General features: G+C 46.9%; 2 non-coding genes and 2 pseudogenes across 2 annotated transcripts; all 4 read right to left on the bottom strand.

Annotated features, from left to right (window-relative positions):
- Nucleotides 1-11361: 11361 nt before the first annotated feature.
- On the bottom strand, nucleotides 11362-11480 carry LOC148105718 (5S ribosomal RNA; annotated as a pseudogene).
- Nucleotides 11481-13191: 1711 nt separating this feature from the next.
- On the bottom strand, nucleotides 13192-13310 carry LOC148105717 (5S ribosomal RNA; annotated as a pseudogene).
- A 390-nt stretch (nucleotides 13311-13700) lies between these two features.
- On the bottom strand, nucleotides 13701-13819 carry LOC148105716 (5S ribosomal RNA). The gene has a single exon (XR_015718906.1). It is a non-coding gene; the product is annotated as a 5S ribosomal RNA (ribosomal RNA).
- A 390-nt stretch (nucleotides 13820-14209) lies between these two features.
- On the bottom strand, nucleotides 14210-14328 carry LOC148105715 (5S ribosomal RNA). The gene has a single exon (XR_015718905.1). It is a non-coding gene; the product is annotated as a 5S ribosomal RNA (ribosomal RNA).
- Between the last annotated feature and the right edge of the window lie 191 nt (nucleotides 14329-14519).

Raw genomic sequence — 14519 nt, 5'->3', positions numbered from 1 at the left:
GAAAAAATAATTAACATGGAATAACGTCAGTCTCAGATGGAAAAAAAAAGATCCAAGCAAAAGAGGACAGCAGATTGAGAAGAGACTTCTTCAAACGGTAAGGAGCTTCTACCAAGTGATATTTGATAAGGTTAAAACTTCAAGCTTAAATCTAATGTCCAGATTCATGCTAAACTTTTCTGATTACTCAGTGAATCTGTTCATATGTTGCTGTTTTAAGCTATTAATTTCATGGTGACAAATATCTTTGACAAAAAATGCAGGATTAATTAAAGGCTATATATGACTGCTAGGTTAGGACTTGGTTAGGAGCAAATAGAGAGAGAAAGAGAGAGAGAGAGAGATTTTTGCTCTGATAGAAATCTTTATTATTATTTGTTTGTTTGTGGCCAATACAATAAATTGTCTCCTGGCTTTCAGGTCCCCCTGAGCCAAATTTGCAAAAATACCAGATTTTACAATCAAGGAACAAACTAGAGTAAAGAACAAATTGCCTATTAAACAATAATTTGGAGCAGAGGGGCAACTTCCTCAGAAGCCATTAAAATGATTTGAGAGTAAAGATCATGCATCATCGTGGTAAGAAAAATTATATCCAATGTGTAGCAAAGATACAAGAGGGAGTCATTGAAGTGAAGGAACACTGAAGTGACACAAAAGATAATTCAAATTTTACAGTTTTTGCAATTAAGAAAAAAAAAACAGATTTAAAGTGAAACAAATATTTCTAAATCATGGAATGGTGCTGACATTATCACTCATTCCATATTGAGGTTTGCAGTCTTTCTCTACTTTAACTTTTGAAGTTGCATGTACACATATGCTTTAACTGCATATGTGTACATGCATGTGAACTGATGTGTGCTTGTGTGGTGATTTGAAGTTACGGTGCCTTGAAAAATTATTCATAGTTCTTGAACTTTTACACATTTTGTCACCTTACAACCACAAACAAAATGTGTTTTTTATTGACCTTTTCTATGATAGATTAACACAAAGTAGCACATAATTGTGAAGTGGTATGAAAATAATACATGGTTGTCAAAATTCTAAGCAAATAAATTTGGAAAAGTGTGGCATGCATTTCTATTCAAACCCCTGCTCTTCATAGAGCCACCTTTTGCTACAGTTACACCTGCAAGTCTTTTGGAGTATGTCTCTACCAGCTTTGCACATCTAGAGACTGAAATATTTGCCCATTCTTCATTGTAAAACAGCTCAAGCTCAGACAGATTGGACAGAAAGCGTGTCTGAACAGCAATGTTCAACTCTTGCCGCAGATGCTTAATGGGATTTAGGTCTGAACTTTGACTGACCCTTCTAACACATGGATATTCTTTGATCTAAAGCATTCCATTGAAGCTCTAACTGTATATTTAGGGTCATTGTCTTCCTGGAAGGTAAATCTACATCCCAAGCTCAAGTCCTTTGCAGCCTCCAACAGGTTTTCTTCCAGAATTCCCATCTATTTAGCTCCATCCATCTTCCCATCATCTCTGACCAGTTTCTCTGTCCCTGTAGAAGGAAAACATCCCCACAGCATGATGTTGCCACCACCATGTTTCACAGTGGGGATGGTACATTCAGGGTGATGAGCAGTGTTATTTTTCTGCCACATGTAGCGCTTTTCATATAGGCCAAAAAGTTTAACTTTGGTCTCGTCTGATCAGAGTACCTTCTTCCACATGTTTGCTGTGTCCCCTACATGGTTCCTGGCAAACTGCAGATGGAACTTTTTATGACTTTCGGTCAACATTGGCTTTCTTCTTGCCACTCTTCCATGTAAGCCAGATTTGTGGAGTACACAACTTACAGTTGTCCTGTGGACAGATTCTCCCACCTGAGCTGTGGAATTCTGCAGCTCCTCCAGACTGACCATGTGCCTCTTGGAAGCTTCTCTGACCAGTGCTCTTCTTGCTCAGTCTGTCAGTTTAGGTGGAGGTTTAGGTCATATCTTGGTAGGTTTGCAGTTGTAGGAAACCTTTTCTATTTTTGGATGATGGATTGAACAGTGCTCCTTGAGATGTTCAAAGCTCAGGATATTTTTTTATAACCTATCCCTGCTTTAAACTTATCTACAACTTTATCACTGACCTGCCTGGTGAGTTCCTTGGTTTTCATGAAGCTGTTTGTTCATTAATGTTCTTTAACAAACTACTGAGGCCGTCACAGAGCAGTTGTATTTATAATGAGACTAAATTACACACAGGTAAACTTGTCTAATTTGGTTGACTTCTAAAGGCAATTGATATCACTGGATTTTGTTTAGGGGTATCAGAGTACAGGGAACTGAATGCTAATCAACGTGACACTTTTCAGATTTTATTTGCTTGATATTCTGAAAACCATATATCATTTTGTCTGTGAAGGTTCTCAGTCATCCAGGTCATCGTAGTCAAAGGAGCTTGCAGAGAAAAGCGTCTGGACTTCTTTAAGTTACTTGAAGATGTTTCACCTCTCATCCGAGAAGCTTCTTCAGTTCTAAGGTCAAATGGTGGGGAGTCCCAGATTTCCCAGACTTGGCTCAGGCAATTAGAGCATCATCAGGGGGTCCTTTTGTCCCTCTGTGGGGGGATACTCCCACTAGGTTTAAATCTGGGACTCCCCACCATTTGACCTTAGAACTGAAGAAGCTACTCGGATGAGAGGTGAAACATCTTCAAGTAACTTAAAGAAGTCCAGATGCTTTTCTTTGCAAGCTCCTTTGACATGTATAATTTTCATACCACTTTACAGTAATGTGGTAACTTGTGTTGGTCTGTCACAGAAGATCTAAGAAAAATTCCTTTTACGTTTGTTGTTGTAAAGTGACAAAATGTGTGAAAGTTTTTCAAGGTACTGTAGGTCAACATTCTTCTTCTTCTAAGGTAGAGCAGCCTGGGCAGAGTATTGAAAATTTACAGGGATTGAAACTTTACTGATAAATGTGACAACCTATATATGTGATGTCATTACGGGATAATGACATCACATATATTTAGAATCTTACCACCAGTTTGATCCTTTGATCCTTAAATCCATAAATAGGGGTGAAAAGTGACGACTTGTAGTCCATTAATTGCAGCAATTATGCTTGCAGAATTGAAACATTCGCCAGAGAAGTATTTTGAAACATCTGGATCCTTTTCTGAGAAGCTGTTTAAAGATTCCAATTACAGATTCCACTTTTTTTTTCCTTCTTATGTTGTTCATTAACGGAAACAGTGCCACCCCATCACAAGGGCTGGCAAGGCTTTCGGAGCCTGGGGAGCGGACACCTGTATAAAGGGTGGCCAGGAGGCCCTGTCCGGGTTTTTTCTTCTTTCTTTCACACGCCTGGTGGGCGGTGCCACCCGATCACAAGGGCTGGCAAGGCTTTCGGAGCCTGGGGAGCGGACACCCGCACAAAGGGTGGCCAGGCGGCCCGGTCCGGGTTTTTTCTTCTTTGTTTCAGACGCCTGGTGGGCGGTGCCACCCGATCACAAGGGCTGGCAAGGCTTTCGGAGCCTGTGGAGCGGACACCCGCACAAAGGGTGGCCAGGCGGCCCGGTCTGGGTTTTTTCTTCTTTGTTTCAGACGCCTGGTGGGCGGTGCCACCCGATCACAAGGGCTGGCAAGGCTTTCGGAGCCTGGGGAGCGGACACCCGCACAAAGGGTGGCCAGGCGGCCCGGTCCGGGTTTTTTCTTCTTTCTTTCACACGCCTGGTGGGCGGTGCCACCCGATCACAAGGGCTGGCAAGGCTTTCGGAGCCTGGGGAGCGGACACCCGCACAAAGGGTGGCCAGGCGGCCCGGTCCGGGTTTTTTCTTCTTTCTTTCACACGCCTGTTGGGCGGTGCCGCCCGATCACAAGGGCTGGCAAGGCTTTCGGAGCCTGGGGGCTAGACACCCGCACAAAGGGTGGCCAGGCGGCCCGGTCCGGGTTTTCTCTTCTTTGTTTCAGACGCCTGGTGGGCGGTGCCACCCGATCACAAGGGCTGGCAAGGCTTTCGGAGCCTGGGGAGCGGACACCCGCACAAAGGGTGGCCAGGCGGCCCGGTCCGGGTTTTTTCTTCTTTGTTTCAGACGCCTGGTGGGCGGTGCCACCCGATCACTAGGGCTGGCAAGGCTTTCGGAGCCTGGGGAGCGGACACCCGCACAAAGGGTGGCCAGGCGGCCCGGTCCGGGTTTTTTCTTCTTTCTTTCACACGCCTGGTGGGCGGTGCCACCCGATCACAAGGGCTGGCAAGGCTTTCGGAGCCTGGGGAGCGGACACCCGCACAAAGGGTGGCCAGGCGGCCCGGTCCGGGTTTTTTCTTCTTTCTTTCACACGCCTGATGGGCGGTGCCGCCCGATCACAAGGGCTGGCAAGGCTTTCGGAGCCTGGGGGCCGGACACCCGCACAAAGGGTGGCCAGGCGGCCCGTTCCGGGTTTTTTCTTCTTTCTTTCAGACGCCTGGTGGGCGGTGCCACCCAATCACAAGGGCTGGCAAGGATTTCGGAGCCTGGGGAGTGGACACCCGCACAAAGGGTGGCCAGGCGGCCCGGTCCGGGTTTTTTCTTCTTTCTTTCACACGCCTGTTGGGCGGTGCCGCCCGATCACAAGGGCTGGCAAGGCTTTCGGAGCCTGGGGGCCAGACACCCGCACAAAGGGTGGCCAGGCGGCCCGGTCCGGGTTTTCTCTTCTTTGTTTCAGACGCCTGGTGGGCGGTGCCACCCGATCACAAGGGCTGGCAAGGCTTTCGGAGCCTGGGGAGCGGACACCCGCACAAAGGGTGGCCAGGCGGCCCGGTCCGGGTTTTTTCTTCTTTGTTTCAGACGCCTGGTGGGCGGTGCCACCCGATCACTAGGGCTGGCAAGGCTTTCGGAGCCTGGGGAGCGGACACCCGCACAAAGGGTGGCCAGGCGGCCCGGTCCGGGTTTTTTCTTCTTTCTTTCACACGCCTGGTGGGCGGTGCCACCCGATCACAAGGGCTGGCAAGGCTTTCGGAGCCTGGGGAGCAGACACCCGCACAAAGGGTGGCCAGGCGGCCCGGTCCGGGTTTTTTCTTCCTTCTTTCACACGCCTGGTGGGCGGTGCCGCCCGATCACAAGGGCTGGCAAGGCTTTCGGAGCCTGGGGGCCGGACACCCGCACAAAGGGTGGCCAGGCGGCCCGTTCCGGGTTTTTTCTTCTTTCTTTCAGACGCCTGGTGGGCGGTGCCACCCGATCACAAGGGCTGGCAAGGATTTCGGAGCCTGGGGAGCGGACACCCGCACAAAGGGTGGCCAGGCGGCCCGGTGCGGGTTTTTTCTTCTTTCTTTCAGACGCCTGGTGGGCGGTGCCACCCGATCACAAGGGCTGGCAAGGCTTTCGGAGCCTTGGGAGCGGACACCCGCACAAAGGGTGGCCAGGCGGCCCGGTGCGGGTTTTTTCTTCTTTCTTTCAGACGCCTGGTGGGCGGTGCCGCCCGATCACAAGGGCTGGCAAGGCTTTCGGAGCCTGGGGGCCGGACACCCGCACAAAGGGTGGCCAGGCGGCCCGTTCCGGGTTTTTTCTTCTTTCTTTCAGACGCCTGGTGGGCGGTGCCACCCGATCACAAGGGCTGGCAAGGCTTTCGGAGCCTGGGGAGCGGACACCCGCACAAAGGGTGGCCAGGCGGCCCGGTCTGGGTTTTTTCTTTTTTGTTTCAGACGCCTGGTGGGCGGTGCCACCCGATCACAAGGGCTGGCAAGGCTTTCGGAGCCTGGGGACCGGACACCCGCACAAAGGGTGGCCAGGCGGCCCGGTCTGGGTTTTTTCTTTTTTGTTTCAGACGCCTGGTGGGCGGTGCCACCTGATCACAAGGGCTGGCAAGGCTTTCGGAGCCTGGGGAGCGGACACCCGCACAAAGGGTGGCCAGGCGGCCCGGTCTGGGTTTTTTCTTCTTTGTTTCAGACGCCTGGTGGGCGGTGCCACCCGATCACAAGGGCTGGCAAGGCTTTTGGAGCCTGGGGAGCGGACACCCGCACAAAGGGTGGCCAGGCGGCCCGGTCCGGGTTTTTTCTTCTTTCTTTCACACGCCTGGTGGGCGGTGCCACCCGATCACAAGGGCTGGCAAGGCTTTCGGAGCCTGGGGAGCGGACACCCGCACAAAGGGTGGCCAGGCGGCCCGGTCCGGGTTTTTTCTTCTTTGTTTCAGACGCCTGGTGGGCGGTGCCACCCGATCACAAGGGCTGGCAAGGCTTTCGGAGCCTGGGGAGCGGACACCCACACAAAGGGTGGCCAGGCGGCCCGGTCTGGGTTTTTTCTTCTTTCTTTCACACGCCTGGTGGGCGGTGCCACCCGATCACAAGGGCTGGCAAGGCTTTCGGAGCCTGGAGAGCGGACACCCGCACAAACGGACGCATCTGAGGGCCGCATTTCGATCAGCCTTTGAATTGGGACAGCCTTCGGCGTGCCGCTGTGACGTAATCGGCCTTAAAATGCACCCTTTAAGGCTGCAGACCCTGAATTGGGATACAGCCTTCAAGACATGTTGAGGAGCTAATTTAGCCATTTTAAACACCTGTGTTGGATCAAGGACACATCTAAAACCTGCAGGACACCGGCTCTCGAGGCCTGGAGTTTCCCACCCCTGCTTCATATGATTTCTTCTGCACAGTTTTTATTTTTTAAACTGCATACAACATGAACATGACAACACCCAGAAAGAAAGCAAAAGCCAGTGCTTAACTCAATTAACAAATTCCTCTCACACGGCCAGCTTAAAGAGCTCAGTGAAACAGGCGTATGCTAAGAAGTAAAGAGCAAACTGATATTTCCATTCAGAACTGCTAGCTCATTTAAAAGTGGGGACCAATCCTGTGAACATTTCGGTTAAACGATGGGCGGCGAAGACAGAACGCAAGATGCCAAAGATGAAGAAGGTGATGAGAGGAAGTGAGAAAAAGGAAGAGTGGTGGGTTAAGAAAGGAAACCAAAATAGTGAATTATAATTCTGAAATCTGTCAAAGCTCTGCTTGTTATGTTAACTTCACAATCTTTCTGCTGTGTAAATGCAAGACACACACATGACACAGACTCTCACACACCGTGCTCTGGGTTTCATGTTTATTACTTTTCAATGTACAATATAAATTTCCCAGGCATTGCTCCAGCAGCGTGCCAGCTGCTCACAATATTGCTCCTTTTTGGTCCCGACACCTCTCCAGCTTCTCCTGGTGCTACCCCTTCAACCATCCACGTCACCTCTCCCTCTGCAGCTGAGCCACAACACACACCTCCCTGCCACACTGCCAAACCTCGACAGTGACTCCAAAAGTGGCACGAAGGGATGAACAACCACTCTTCTATAAAATATTCCCTCATTTGGTGTTTTGGACATGATGACGGACAGTGCTGGGTAAGATCTGAGATCCATGAAAGCCATAAAACACAACAGATCAGTAAATCCTGCAGTAATGTCCTATGGTCTGTCATCTTGAGTGAGACCAGTCCCAGAACCTTAACAACCTCAACCACTTGTAGCAGATGGCTGCCCCTCCCTCAGGTTTCATCCTGTTACAGTTTTTTCTGATGGCTTTAACCCTAACTGTGATTCTTATAGCACAATTTCTAAAACCTGTAGCTACAATCCACTGCACAGCACTATTTTTGCAGAACTGTAAACACAACTCACTGCTTTACACTCAATTCCCAAATCATCAACACACTCCTAGCAAAACTATACACGTTTATGGCCATTATTTACACTATTTTGCCAACTGTCTGGCACACTGTCACATGTGAAAACTTTTTTAGATAATTAGTTCACTTTGCAATCAGCCTAAGCACTATAATACAGGTAAGCTCTGTGTGTGGAGTACAACGGAGGGAGCAGGAAGAGTGAGAAGTAGAGGAGGAGCAAGAGGACGTGGAGGTGAAGTTGTAGGATGAAGAGGACGACAAGGACAAGGAGGAGCAAGAGGAGGACGAGGAGGGGGGAGAGGAGGATGAGGAGGGGGGAGAGGAAGGGTAAGAAGAGTAAGACATAGAATTGCTGATGACATCAGAGCTACAATAGTGGACCATGTAATCAACCATGGAGTGACCCTGAGGGAAGCTGGCCGACGGGTTCAGCCTAACTCGAGCCACTACTCTGTAGCAAGCATCATAAGGACATTTTGAAATGAGAATCAGTTAGCACAGTCACTTTGCACTAAGACTTGTAGCACTGCCGTATGCTAATGAGAAACACAACAATACCATAGATGTAAAAATACTGAAATTGTTACTTTACAGAATTGCTAGCTGAGCAGATGCTGGGGCAGAGGAAGCATGTTCACTGCAGACCAAGAAACCCATATAGTCAATATGGCGATTGCAAATAATCCTATACTGGGAAATAAACACTTGTGTTTGTTTTGATGTGTGGGAATAAACACCAGTACTTGAAGTTTGGATCCCTCCATGTTTACAGATCTATGACAAAAGTATGAGCTCAAACTGACAGAGCCTACCTTGTGCACAGAGAAAGCAAAAGCCAGATGTGTTTTTTATTCATACCATCAGTGTGCAGTTGGTGCATTGTGTGCTTAGTAGATGATGGCTTGTGTGTACTGTTTGATACGAAAACACCATTTTTACGAAGGTGTGGAGAGTTAATCTAGCTGTGTTCGCTTTTGCAAGAGAACTACAATGTTTTGGAAATTGGGTGACAGGTTTTCTTATTTGTGTGTAGAGTTTTGCAAAAATAGCCAATAGTTACAAAAAATGTGCTTAAGCAATCAGAAAAAACTGTATAGCACAATTCCTAAAACTATTAATACTTATAGCAAAACCACTCACTGAGTTTGCAAAACTAAAAGCACAAACACTTCTTTGCACTCAGTTTGCAATGTTGTAACACACACTTTGCAAGTATGTAGGCACAATTCAGTGCACAACACTCTTTTTGCAGAACTTTAAACACAACTCACTGCTTACACTCAATTACCAAGTTTCCAACACACTCCTAGCAAAATTATACACATGTATGGCTATCATTAACACTATTTTGCCAACTGTCTGGCACACTTTCACATGTGAAAACTGTTTTAGATAATTAGTCCACTTTGCAATCAGCCTAAGCACTATAAACAGGCCACAGGTAAGCTGTCTATGTGGAGTACAATGGAAGGAGCAGTAAGAGTGAGAAGAGTGAGAATCAGAGGAGGCTGAGGGAGAGGACGTGGAGGTGAAGAAGTTGGAGGAAGAGGACGTGGAGGTGAAGAAGCAAGAGGGTTAGAGGAAGTTAGAGGAAGAGGACAAGGAGGAGCAAGAGGAGGACGAGGAAGGGAAGGAGGAAGGGTAAGAAGAGTAAGAAATAGAATTACTGATGACATCAGCTCTACATTAGTGGACCATGTAATCAACCATGGAATGACCCTGAGGGAAGCTGGCCAACGGGTTCAGCCTAACTTGAGCTGCTACACTGTAGCAGGCATCATAAGGATGCCTGCAACAGAATCCGAATGAAACAAATCTACAGAGTACCTTTTGAAAGAAACAGTGAACGTGTAAAACAGCTGTGATATGACTATGTGCAGGTAAGCTATAGTATCATTGGTACTGAATTTGGAAGTGCATACTGTAGTGCCGTGCATGTGCCTACTGTGCTGAATTTGTTTTGTCTTGTCTAGAGAGTGATGGAGCTAGAGGCAGATGCCATGGGTCATGAGCAGATTTTTGTGGATGAGGCTGGTTTCCACCTCACAAAGACAAGGAGACGTGGCAGGAACATTATTGGACACCGTGCCATAATCAATGTCCCAGGACAATGTGGTGGTAACATAACTATGTGTGTTGTTCACCATCATGCAACCCTGGGCCCATATAACACTGCACACATTATTACATTCCTGGACACCTTTGACATGCTCACCAATGTTCAGAGACCAGAGCAGACCAGATACGTCATCATATGGGACAATGTTAGTTTCCATAGATCTGCTTCGGTCCGCAACTGGTTTACAGATCACCCACTCTTCACTGTACTCAACCACCCCCCATACTCTCCATTCTTGAACCCAATTGAAGAGTTCTTCTCTACCTGGCGCTGGAAGGTCTATGACTGTCATCCCCATCAACACATAGCCCTTTTACAGGCAATGGAGGAGGCATGTGGGGATATTGACCAGACATCATGTCGGGCCTGGATACGCCATTCCAGGAGATATTTTCCCCGGTGCCTTGGACTCGAGGACATTGCATTTGATGTTGACGAAATTTTGTGGCCGGACCCAGAGAGACGACACGATGTAGACTGATTTCTTTTTTTTCCTCAGTGAAATTACTGTTTTGTTTGGACTTGGGAATAAACACTTGTGTTTGTTTTGATGTGTGTAAATAAACACCAGTACTTGAAGTTTGGATCCCTCCATGTTTACAGACCTATGACAAAAGTATGAGCTCAAACTGACATAGCCTACTTTGTGCACAGAGAAAGCAAAAGCCAGATGTGTTTTTTATTCATACCATCAGTGTTTAGTTGGTGCATTGTGTGCTTATTAATATGATGGCTTGTGTTAACTGTTGGATACGAAAATACCATTTTTACAAAGGTGTGGAGAGTTAAGCAAGGGTTATTCGCTTTTGCAAGAAAACTACAATGTTTTGCTGATTGGGTGAAGAGTTTTCTTATTTGTGTGTAGAGTTTTGCAAAAATAGCCAATAGTTACAAAAAATGTGCTTAAGCTATCAGAAAAAACTGTAAATCCCATCGAGGAGTTCTTCTCTGCCTGGCGCTGGAAAGTGTACGACCGTCATCCTCATCAACAGGTAGCCCTTTTACAGGCAATGGAGGAGGCATGTGGAGATATTGACCAGGCATCATGTCAGGCCTGGATACGGCATTCAAGGAGATATTTTCCCCAGTGCCTTGGACTGGAGGATATCGCATGCGATGTGGACGAAATTTTGTGGCCGGACCAAGAAAGACGACATGATGTAGGCTGATTGTCTTTTTTTTCCCTTTTTTTTGTGAAATTCCTATTTTGTGTTCTGACTTTGTCTTGGTTTTGATGAGTGTGAATAAAGACCAATACTTGAAGTTTGGATCCTTGTATGTTTACATGACACTATGACAAAAGTGTGACCTCAAATTGACATCTGTACACAGAGAAAGAAAAAGCCAGATGTGTTTTGTATTCATACCATCAGTGTGCAGTTGGCGCATTGTGTGCTTAGTAGATGATGGCTTGTGTGAAATCACCATTTTTACGAAGGTGTGAAGAGTTAATCTAGCTGTGTTCGCTTTTGCAAGAGAACTACAATGTTTTGATAATTGGGTGACAGGTTTTCTTATTTGTGTGTAGAGTTTTGCAAAAATAGCCAATAGTTACAAAAAATGTGCTTAAGCAATCAGAAAAAACTGTAATACACCCCTTCTCTGGATCAAAAGCAGTTCAATGACATGAAAATGAAAGGCTTACAGCACCAGGTATTCCCAGGCAGTCTCCCATCCTAGCACTAACCAACCCCAGCCCTGCTTAGCTTCCGAGATCAGACGAGGTCAGGCGTGCTCAGGGTGGTATGGCCGTAAGCTGCTGCCCACAGCACAATGTGTCAATTTATGGAATCAAGTGATGAGGTGGCCAGTACCTGAAGTTACGAACACAATCCTATAACCCTACCTGCATGCTTGCCTAATACCCTAAGCCAAAGACTCAGTTTAGCATTTATCCAGCAGCACAGGCCCTGGATTTTTGAAGATGGCCTCAGGAACCAGCACAGGGCCTGGTGTGGTGTAGTTAGCCTCGGCCAGCAGCACTGGCCCTGGTGTGTTGTAGGTGGCCTGAGCCAGCAGAACAAGACATTGGTGAAAACAGCCAAAAGCAATGTCGTTAATGTGCGCTCATTAATGGGCAGCTGCTTTGGGTCTTTTACAGTTTTTTCTGAATGCTTAAACACTAACTGTGATTCTTATAGCACAATTTCTAAAACTATTAATACTTATAGCAAAACCACTCACTGAGTTTGCAAAACTAAAACCACAAACACTGCTTTGCACTCAGTTTGCCATTTTGTAACACACACTTTGCAAACCTGTAGCTACAATCCACTGCACAGCACTCTTTTTGCAGAACTGTAAACACAACTCACTGCTTTACACTCAATTTCCAAATGATCAACACACTCCTAGCAAAACTATACACATTTATGGCTATTATTTACACTATTTTGCCAACTGTCTGGCACACTGTCACATGTAAAAACTTTTTTAGATAATTAGTTCACTTTGCAATCAGCCCAAGCACTATAATACAGGTAAGCTCTGTGTGTGGAGTACAATGGAGGGAGCAGGAAGAGTGAGAAGTAGAGGAGGCCGAGGAAGAGGACGTGGAGGTGAAGAAGTAGGATGAAGAGGACGACAAGGACAAGGAGGAGCAAGAGGAGGACGAGGAGGGGGGAGAGGACGAGGAGGGGGGAGAGGAAGGGTTAGAAGAGTAAGAAATAGAATTGCTGAATACATCAGAGCTACAATAGTGGACCATGTAATCAACCGTGGAATGACCCTGAGGGAAGCTGGCCGACGGGTTCAGCCTAACTCGAGCCGCTACACTGTAGCAAGCATCATAAGGACATTTTGAAATGAGAATCGGTTAGTACAGTCACTTTGCACTAAGATTTGTAGCACTGCCATATGCTAATGAGAAACACAACAATACCATAGATGTAAAAATACTGAAATTGTTACTTTAAAGAATTGCTAGATGACCAGATGCTGGGGGCAGAGGACGCATGTTCACTGCAGACCAAGAAACGCATATAATCAACATGGCGACTGCAAATAATCCTATACTTGGAAATAAACACTTGTGTTTGTTTTGATGTGTGTAAATAAACACCAGTACTTGAAGTTTGGATCCCTCCATGTTTACAGACCTATGACAAAAGTATGAGCTCAAACTGACATGGCCTAGCTTGTGCACAGAGAAAGCAAAAGCCAGATGTGTTTTGTATTCATACCATGAGTGTGCAGTTGGCGCATTGTGTGCTTAGTAGATGATGGCTTGTGTGTACTGTTTGATACGAAAACACCATTTTTACGAAGGTGTGAAGAGTTAATCTAGCTGTGTTCGCTTTTGCAAGAGAACTACAATGTTTTGATAATTGGGTGACAGGTTTTCTTATTTGTGTGTAGAATTTTGCAAAAATAGCCAATTGTTTATAAAAAATGTGCTTAAGCAATCAGAAAAAACTGTAATACACCCCTTCTCTGGATCAAAAGCAGTTCAATGACATGAAAATGAAAGGCTTACAGACCCAGGTATTCCCAGGCAGTCTCCCATCCAAGTACTAACCAAGCCCACCCCTGCTTAGCTTTCGAGATCAGACGAGGTCAGGCGTGCTGAGGGTGGTATGGCCATAAGCTGCTGCCCACAGCACAATGTGTCAATTTATGGAATCAAGTGATGAGGTGGCCAGTACCTGAAGTTACGAACACAATCCTATAACCCTACCTGCATGCTTGCCTAATACAATAACCCAAAAACTCAGTTTAGCATTTATCCAGCAGCACAGGCCCTGGATTTTTGAAGATGGCCTCAGGAACCAGCACAGGGCCTGGTGTGGTGTAGTTAGCCTCGGCCAGCAGCACTGGCCCTGGTGTGTTGTAGGTGGCCTCAGCCAGCAGAACAAGACATTGGTGAAAACAGCCAAAAGCAATGTCGTTAATGTGCCCTCATTAATGGGCAGCTGCTTTGGGTCTTTCAATACGCCTCTTCTCTGGATCAAAAGCAGTTCAATGATATGAAAATGAAAGGCTTACAGCACCAGGTATTCCCAGGCAGTCTCCCATCCAAGTACTAACCAAGCCCAGCCCTGCTTAGCTTCCGAGATCAGACGAGGTCAGGCGTGCTCAGGGTGGTATGGCCGTAAGCTGCTGCCCACAGCACAATGTGTCAATTTATGGAATCAAGTGATGAGGTGGCCAGTACCTGAAGTTACGAACACAATCCTATAACCCTACCTGCATGCTTGCCTAATACCCTAAGCCAAAGACTCAGTTTAGCATTTTTCCAGCAGCACAGGTCCTGGATTTTTGAAGATGGCCTCAGGAACCAGCACAGGGCATGGTGTGGTGTAGTTAGCCTCAGCCAGCAGCACTGGTCCTGGTGTGTTGTAGGTGGCCTCAGCCAGCAGAACAAGACATTGGTGAAAACAGCCAAAAGCAATGTCGTTAATGTGCCCTCATTAGTGGGCAGCTGCTTTGGGTCTTTTAATACACCCCTTCTCTGGATCAAAAGCAGTTCAATGACATGAAAATGAAAGGCTTACAGCACCAGGTATTCCCAGGCAGTCTCCCATCCAAGTACTAACCAAGCCCAGCCCTGCTTAGCTTCCGAGATCAGACGAGGTCAGGCGTGCTCAGGGTGGTATGGCCGTAAGCTGCTGCCCACAGCACAATGTGTCAATTTATGGAATCAAGTGATGAGGTGGCCAGTACCTGAAGTTACGAACACAATCCTATAACCCTACCTGCATGCTTGCCTAATACCCTAAACCAAAGACTCAGTTTAGCATTCATCCAGCAGCACAGGCCCTGGATTTTTGAAGATGGCCTCAGGAACCAGCACAGGG

Source organism: Neolamprologus brichardi, chromosome 3 (assembly GCF_056152115.1).
Source record: "Neolamprologus brichardi isolate AB-2024 chromosome 3, ASM5615211v1, whole genome shotgun sequence".
In the NCBI taxonomy this organism is placed as follows: Eukaryota; Metazoa; Chordata; class Actinopteri; order Cichliformes; family Cichlidae; genus Neolamprologus; species Neolamprologus brichardi.
The sequence above is the reverse complement of the archived record's forward strand: the minus strand, read 5'-3'. Positions and strand labels throughout refer to the sequence as shown.